We start from the raw sequence: 8017 nt of genomic DNA on the forward strand, positions 1-8017 counted from the left end.
CATGGTGGCACACGCCTGTGGTCCCAGCTACTCAGGAGGCTGAGGCAGGAGAACTGCTTGAACCTGGGGGGCAGAGGTTGTAGCGAGCCAAGATTACACCACTAGACTCCAGCCTGGGTGACAGCGAGACTGTCTCAAAAAAAAAAAAAAAAAAAAAGAAAGAAAGGAAAAAAAATTGGGCCATGTTTGAGACACAAAGCTAGACAGTGTGGTCGTACTCCCCAAAACTTTTATATATTTACTCTGTCTTAATAAACTCAAAGGTCCTCAGTGTCTTTATGCGAGATAACTGAAGGATCAAAATTAATTCAAATGGGGCCGGGCACGGTGGCTCACGCTTGTAATCCCAGCAATTTAGGAGGCCGAGGCGGGTGGATCACGAGGTCAGGGGTTCGAGACCAGCCTGACCACCATGGTGAAACCCTGTCTCTACTAAAAATACAAAAATTAGCTGGGCATGGTGGCGCACACCCGTAATCCCAGCTACTCAGGAGGCTGAGGCAGGAGAATTGCTTGAACCCGGTAGGCGGAGGTTGCAGTGAGCAGAGATCACGCCACTGCACTCCAACCTGGGCGACAGAATGAGACTCCGTCTCAAAAAAAAAAAAAATTAATTAATTCAAATGTAATTACTGTTTTCACAAGACTCCTTATAATTTCCTTACATCCTATAAATCCTACAAAATTAGGGATGGTAGTAATTTTTTTTTTTTTTCGAGATAGAGTTTTGCTCTTGTTGCCCAGGCTGGAGGCGCAATCTCAGCTCACTGCAACCTCCACCTCCCGGGTTCAAGCGATTCTCCTGCCTCAGTCTCCCGAGTAGCTGGGATTACAGGTGCCCACTACCATGCCTGGCTAACTTTTTTTTTTTTTTTTGTATTTTCAGTAGAGACAGGGTTTCACCATGTTGGCCAAGCTTGGTCTTGAACTCCCAACCTCTGGTGATCCACCTGCCTCAGCCTCCCAAAGTGCTGGGATTACAGGCATGAGCCACCGCGCCTGGCCTCTAAGATAAATTTCTAAAGCACAATTGCTTGGCCCACATTCAGTCTGAAGAATGGCAATCCAACGTTCTCAATCCAAGAGGGAGTCTGACCAGTCGCTGGGCACGGGTTCAAATCTTCCAGGAGTACTGTTTTAGATGAGGACATCAGAAGGGACAAAGGAATGATCTGTTCTCAGAAAGAATCAAGATACCCCTGCAGGACACCCCAACAGCCCCACCCACAAAACCTGACAATTATACGAAGCCCTGAGACACTCCAGATTTCATTTTTATTGCCCTGGCCAGTAGACTCCTGATCCAGTCTACCATTACCACTCTCCAGGATCAGAAGTTAATCATGTTGTTAAACTTTCCACGATAATGTTTTTTGGTTTTTTGTTTTGTTTCTTGAGGTGGAGTCTTGCTCTGTCGCCCAGGCTGGAGAGGGTCTCATACTCCTGACCCTCAGGTGATCTGCCCACCTCAGTTTCCCAAAGTGCTGGGATTTCAGGCATGAGCCACCGTGCCAGGCCCATGATAATGTTTAAAAGCAATGAACAGGCTGGGCACAGCGCCTCATGCCTGTAATCCCAGCACTTTGGGAGGCCCACGTGGCCAGATCACCTAAGGTCAGGAGTTCGAGACCAGCCTGACCAATATGGTGAAACCCATCTCCACTAAAAAGATACAAAAATTACCCAGGCGTGGTGGTGGGCACCTGTAATCCCAGCTACTCAGGAGGCTGAGACAGAATTGCTTGAACCTGGGAGGCAGAGGTTGCAGTGAGCTAAGACCGTGCCACTGCACTCCAGCCTGGGCGTCAAAGCGAGACTCCACCTCCAAAAAAAAAAAGCAATGAATAATACATGTTTGCCCACTAAAGAACAAGTTCCATGAGGGCAGGGAGCCTGTCTACTTGCCCAATGCAGCGGTTCCAGGGCCCAGCACAAGACTTGGGATGAGACTGGTTGCCAAGAAATCTTTGCTTAACTCACTGCTAGCAAGTCACAGTTTGTCTCTGTGTTACCCGTATACAGCATGCATGGTGTCCGGGACTCCATGCACACATATGCCTGTCTCAAGTAGTTTCTGAAGACACAGAGAGACACTGCCTTAGTCATTCAGGTTTGGTTACAAGATCTACTGAAATACCTGCCTCCAAACAGCAGCAGACTATCTCTTCAGAGACTTGTAAGGTGCCAAGCCCTGGGGTTTCAAAAAGAAAGTAAAAAATGATTTCCTTTCCTTAACTGAAACATTACATTTACTTGTGGCGCAGCAGTCTTCACTGCTGCACTCCCATCTCCTCCACCCTTCTTTTCTGGGCAGCTCATTAGTATATGACTCAATGATGCTAACTTCTTTTTTTTTTTTTTTTTTGAGACGGAGTCTCACTCTGTAGCCTGGGCTGGAGTGCAGTGGCCGGATCTCAGCTCACTGCAAGCTCCGCCTCCCGGGTTTACGCCATTCTCCTGCCTCAGCCTCCCGAGTAACAGGGACTACAGGCGCCCGCCACATCGCCCGGCTAGTTTTTTTGTATTTTTTTAGTAGAGACGGGGTTTCCCCGTGTTAGCCAGGATGGTCTCAATCTCCTGACCTCGTGATCCACCCGTCTCGGCCTCCCAAAGTGCTGGGATTACAGGCTTGAGCCACCGCGCCTGGCCGACGCTAACTTCTTAATTCAATACATATTAAAAGATTTTGTCGGCCAGGTACAGTGGCTCACGCCTGTAATCCCAGCATTTTGGGAGGCCGAGACGGGTGGATCACAAGGTCAGGAGATCGAGACCATCCTGGCTAACACGGTGAAACCCCGTTTCTACTAAAAAATATAAAAAAAATTAGCCGGGCGTGGTGGCGGGCGCCTGTAGTCCCAGGTACTCGGGAGGCTGAGGCGGGAGAATGGCGTGAACCCAAGAGGCAGAGCTTGCAGTGAGCCGAGACTGTGCCCTTGCACTTCACCCTGAGAGACAGAGTAAGACTCCGTAAGATCTTGTCATCTTGAAAGTAAGGCATTTCCCTCTCTACCTATTCCAAATTGCAACCACCAAAGTCCCTACTCCTCTCCACTGTTTCTCAAAAGCACCTGCCACCATCTAACTTGTTCGTCTGTCTCCCACAGCAGAAACAAGGGCAAAGACTTCTGTCTTATTCAGCAGGAGACCCCAGTACCTAGAACTGTGCCCAGCACATAGAAGATGCTCATGAATAAGGAAATAGATGCAAATCAGTGAAAGCTACTTTTCAGTAACTGAGTAAACAAGTACTATTTTAGTTATTATACTTAAAACCTTTGCACATAAAAGTGTACAGTCATTCTTTCTACCACAAGTTTATTAAACAGAAACCATCTCACCTTGATTTTGGACAGGCTTTTCCGGATAATGCACGCTGCATTTTTAAAGGTCCCAAGAACATGAAATGAACATAGATTTCGTGTTTAACAGTCAACAGGGGATACTTGTAAGAAATTTAAGGCGACACAGCAAGTGGTCAATGTCAAAAAGTAAAGTTCACAAAGTGATCTTTCGTTGTTTTCATACTACAAAAACACAATGCCTCTGTTGTTACTAAATGCAAAATTTAAAGTTCTGGCAAACAAATTAAAGCAACCCTGTTCTATTAAGAGGGCAGGGTGGAGAAACCAGTGACTGCCAGATGAAAACAAATTTACATCACCACAAACTGTTTCTTAAAAATTTCATAGCAGCCAAACACAAAATTATTTACTATCTACCTATTGATAAGGGTTTTCCATTACCATATGCTCAAAGACAAACCTTACAACTATAGTTTCGGGAGGCATAAATTTGCTAACCTCAAGAGGTCCCACAAAAACTAAGTTGAGGCCGGATAACAGCAGTTTCCTGCACAGATTGGCTACTTCCTATCACCACAGTGGTCGAAGAATCAAACTAAGTAATACCAGCTTTTTACTCTGGATGCCTAAAACACATTTCCCTTCAAGCAAACAAGCAAGCATTCCTTAGCTAGCAATCTCAGGCCAAACTCCCAACAAGCTCATCTCTGCTGTCTTATTCAAATATAAACCATCATCGGTTTCAAGCACTAACAGCATCGGCCTATTTCACACAGCTGACTAGGCCGTCAGGAATTTAAATCACCTTCTTGCCCACAAAGTAATTTTCTTCCAAAACAAATTGAAAAATATAGGCTCTTTGGCAACATTTTTGGAAGTACAACATAAACTTATCACACTAGTTTTTAAACTGCAGACAACGAAAGAGAAGGAAGAAAAGCACTACTATATATACATACATATTTGAGGTCACCTCCTTCTGATGCTAGACTATCAACTGCTCAAAAGAAGAAAAACAAAATAAAGATTTCAGTCCCCACACTTAGCTTCGAATAACTAACATAGGGAATTAATATGTGGTCAATAACAAGAGGCTACTAAAAACTCTGACAGGTTAACAGAAAAGTTTTCATTTCAGTTTCAAGTTCAAATTCATACTGTAAAGTGGTGATGAACATATCCCATCCGCAGGTACTTAATCTCCATACAAATAAGAACTACCTCTCACATGGGCAAAGAGATCAAAATTCTACAGAAGAATCTGATGGCTAAATGGCTATTTAGCAAAACACAATGCCCTGTACATTTTGAGGGGATCCTAAAACATGTGTAAACTTCGCAGAATTCAGTTTACCAAGGTTATCAAACTTAAAAATCATTAAAATTTATTTGCTACTGCAAAGAATTCAACCAATTTCTCCAATGACTACTCCACATTCATTTTGAAAAATAGTACCGGATTTAAAACTTACACAACAAAATTCACAAAAGTGTTAAGATGCCATCACATATAGGCACAAATAACTGAAGACATTCTGAAGCAATAACACTGCTCAACGAGGAAAAAAACAAAAAAGGCTGCAACTGGATATGTAATAACAGCTATTTAAGACAGCAGTAGGTCAGGCGCGGTGGTTAACCCCTGTAATCTCAGCACTTTGGGAGGCTGAGGCGGGTGGATCACGAGGTCAAGAGATCGAGACCATCCTGGCCAACATGGTGAAACCCTGTCTCTAATAAAAACACAAAAATTAGCCGGGCATGGTGGCGGGCGCCTGCAGTCCCAGATACTAGGGAGGCTGAGGCAGGAGAATTGCTGGAATCCGGGAGGTGAAGGCTGCAGTGAGCAGAGATCACACCACTCCACTCCAGCCTGCCAATAGAGCAGGACTCCGTCTCAAAAAAAAAAAAAAAAAAAAAAAAAAGCAGTAATGTGTTAAAACGGTCCATAAAAATCACATCATGAGGCCCTAAAATTCTAGCAAAAATGTCTCTAAGTAAACTTGTGAACTACTACTAAAAGTTAACTTTTCTCTCCCTCTGTAGTCACTCATTTTATCTTTGGAATATATCCCGATTCTATCACCACGTTCCTTTCTCTTAACTTCATTTTACATTTGCATATTATTTATTCCATTAGTAATTGCTCATCCCAGTCTGAATCTCAAAATTCTACTACAGGAGGCATTTGGCATTCTGTAGAATAATATAATTTTGAGATAGAAATGATCAACCAGCTCAAAACCTCGTAAGCTAGAGTTCAGTGAGGCTTAGTACAATGATGAAAACAACTTCTGATTACAAATTCTTTCATTCCCTCTACAGAAGCAGTAACCTTGGGTAAAGTTAAAACTGCTTGGGTCTTTACCTAAGCTTTATCACCTTGGACAAGTCATTATACGTAACCTCCTAGGGCCTCAGCTTCCAGAGTAGTTAAAAGGAAAAATAGTATCTATCTCACAGGTTATTAGATCATGAAATGAGTTAATACACGCGAACAGGCTGAAGGAGTCCCTGGTGGGTAGTGCAGGTATTAGCCATTTAGAAATATAGTTCCTATTGCAAGAAGGCAGTAGCTTAAAAAGACCTACCTTTAAGGTCCAACAACCTAATCTACATACTTGTGTATTTTTAAGGTAAGATAACTTTTAAAAGTCTATTTTATACCGTACACCTAATGCAGGAAGATGAGGCAGGGATTACTACAGGAAAAAGTAATGCAGACTGGGTATGTCAACAGCACAGACGAATGTGCCCCGACGATTCCGCCGAGAACATAACGAAATTAAAGAAATGGCGGACCTTCCTGCCAGAGGAGCGCACAGTCACCCAGGCAGGTGAGGTGACACACACGTTAGGGTCTAAAGGTCCCAAGGCTGGAGTCCCCTTTCCTGGACCCTAAACTTGTCTGCCTCCTGCCCCGCAATCAGACTTAGTGAACTGTGGACGGTGAAAAGTCTTATCATGACCAGGCCATCCTTCGCTGGGGTGAACGGGAAGCATTGAGAAGGGGAAAATGGGAAAAAACACAGACTCTGGTCAGGTCAAAAAATACAAATGTGACCTCTTTCACCATCTCTGAACGGAAAGAAAAGCATGGCACTTTCCCGTTCATAACACGTACAATCTTTTTTGGAGATTTTGCTTTTCCCTTGTGGAAGACGGTTTTCAACAGTAAACAGACTTGCTGCCCACCTTGGCTGGGAAACCAAGTCCCGCGAGCAACTAGTCTAAGGCCACTCAGGCCAGTCCTCGGGGAGCGCACGCCGCCCATCTCGCTCGCACCGCACAGCTCCCAACAGCTAAGAAGCAACGCCAAGGACTTTCTTCCCCGCCAGACATGCCCTCGGCCACACCAAGCTGACATCAAAACCCCAGTTAGCCCAGCCTGAGCCCACAGAGGCTCACGATGACCATCGCCATACGGAAAAACTCAAATTCCTAAACATCTAATAAAGAGGTCCTGGACGTCTCCACCTTAAAAACGCGAAGCCTGAACGCTCCGGCGCGCCCGGCCGTGTAACCGCCGCGGCCCCCGCACGCGGGGCGGGCCGGGCTAGCGGGAGATTTGAGCGGCCGCCGCCTCTAGCCGTCTTCGCCTCCTCCGCGGGGCCGCCGCCCAGGAGGCCGCCCGCGGCGCACAACAAAGCGCCTTGACCTTCAGGGGGGCCGACAGCCGGGCGAGGCGCGCTGGGAGTTGGGAGGGGCCGCCAGCCAGCGCCCCAGGCCCGGGCTCCAGGCCCCAAGCCCCAAGCCCCAGGCCCCAGGCCCGCCGCGGCCGCCGCTGCCTGCTCTGACGAGGACGCGGCCCCGCCCCTGCCCCACCGCCCCGCGGCTTCCAGAGATGGCCGCCCGCCGCGCCCGCTCCGGCCCCGCGGCCCCTCCCGCCCGCCCTGGCCCGGCCGCCCTCCCCAGCGCGCCGTTACCGGCCCAGCACCCGCGTCTCCTCACCTCACGCCTCCTGCGGCAGTGGCGGCGACCCTGGCTTCACTCGCTTTGGCGCTGCGCCGCCGTGGCCGCCAACAACGCCGCCTCCCATTGGCCGAGACTCCTAGCTCCTCTCTCCGCGAGCAAGACGGGCTGCGATTGGGCGAGCGCGGCGCAAGTCAACTGCGCTTCGCGCCGCAGACGGCAGCCAATCAGAAGCTACCGAAAATCTCTTCGCCTTATGCAAATATTCCTCCGCGGTGCCCGCGCCCTGCGCTCCTCCGCCTCTTTACATGGGGCGGGGCGAGGTGTAGACCGCATGTGTGGCTCTGGGCGGGCCTGGGTCCCCGCTCCCGGGACCCTCCCCGGTTGGCACTGCATCCTCGCGGGACACTGGGCACCACCTCTCTCCGTGGGTCCCGGCCGTCTTTATCTCCTGCGCCCTTCCAGTTCCCTAGTTCAATCCCGTCCGCGGCGGGTCGGTGCCTCCAGCGCTCCGTGCGCCCGCTGATATGAGAACCCCACCTCCCACGTCGTCCCCTGGCGCTACTCCTTGAGAACATCGCAGGGGGCCCCTCCGCCTGGGAGCCGTTTTCAACCAGTCCCGTTAGTGGTTGGGACCTAACCTTAACCGCTGCTCATCCCCCAGCTCCCAGGTTGGATAACATTTCCTCTGCGAAAAGGTCGGGGCTGGGTCGCCTCCGCGGACACGACGGGACTACCCACTTCCTGCGTCTCTTCCCGCACGCCCTGAGCCCCGCAGTGTCCCAGCAGCCTAGTTCTGG

At 48.6% G+C, this 8017-nt stretch overlaps 1 protein-coding gene across 7 annotated transcripts in view; it reads right to left on the reverse strand.

The window, feature by feature from the left end:
* The window catches only part of NAP1L4 (nucleosome assembly protein 1 like 4), a 47770-nt gene extending 40323 nt beyond the window's left edge, over positions 1-7447 (reverse strand). For 2 of the 7 annotated variants that reach the window (XM_031933874.1, XM_023183538.3), the window contains exon 1: positions 6783-7109. The gene's annotated coding sequence lies outside the window, so the exon portion shown is untranslated. Of the gene's footprint in view, positions 1-2141; positions 2192-3341; positions 3377-6782; positions 7110-7256 lie in introns of those variants that run through there. The other 5 variants (XM_023183537.2, XM_031933875.1, XM_023183539.2 and 2 more) reach the window with 5 other exon arrangements.
* Between the last annotated feature and the right edge of the window lie 570 nt (positions 7448-8017).

This window comes from Piliocolobus tephrosceles, chromosome 13 (assembly GCF_002776525.5).
Source record: "Piliocolobus tephrosceles isolate RC106 chromosome 13, ASM277652v3, whole genome shotgun sequence".
In the NCBI taxonomy this organism is placed as follows: domain Eukaryota; kingdom Metazoa; phylum Chordata; class Mammalia; order Primates; family Cercopithecidae; genus Piliocolobus; species Piliocolobus tephrosceles.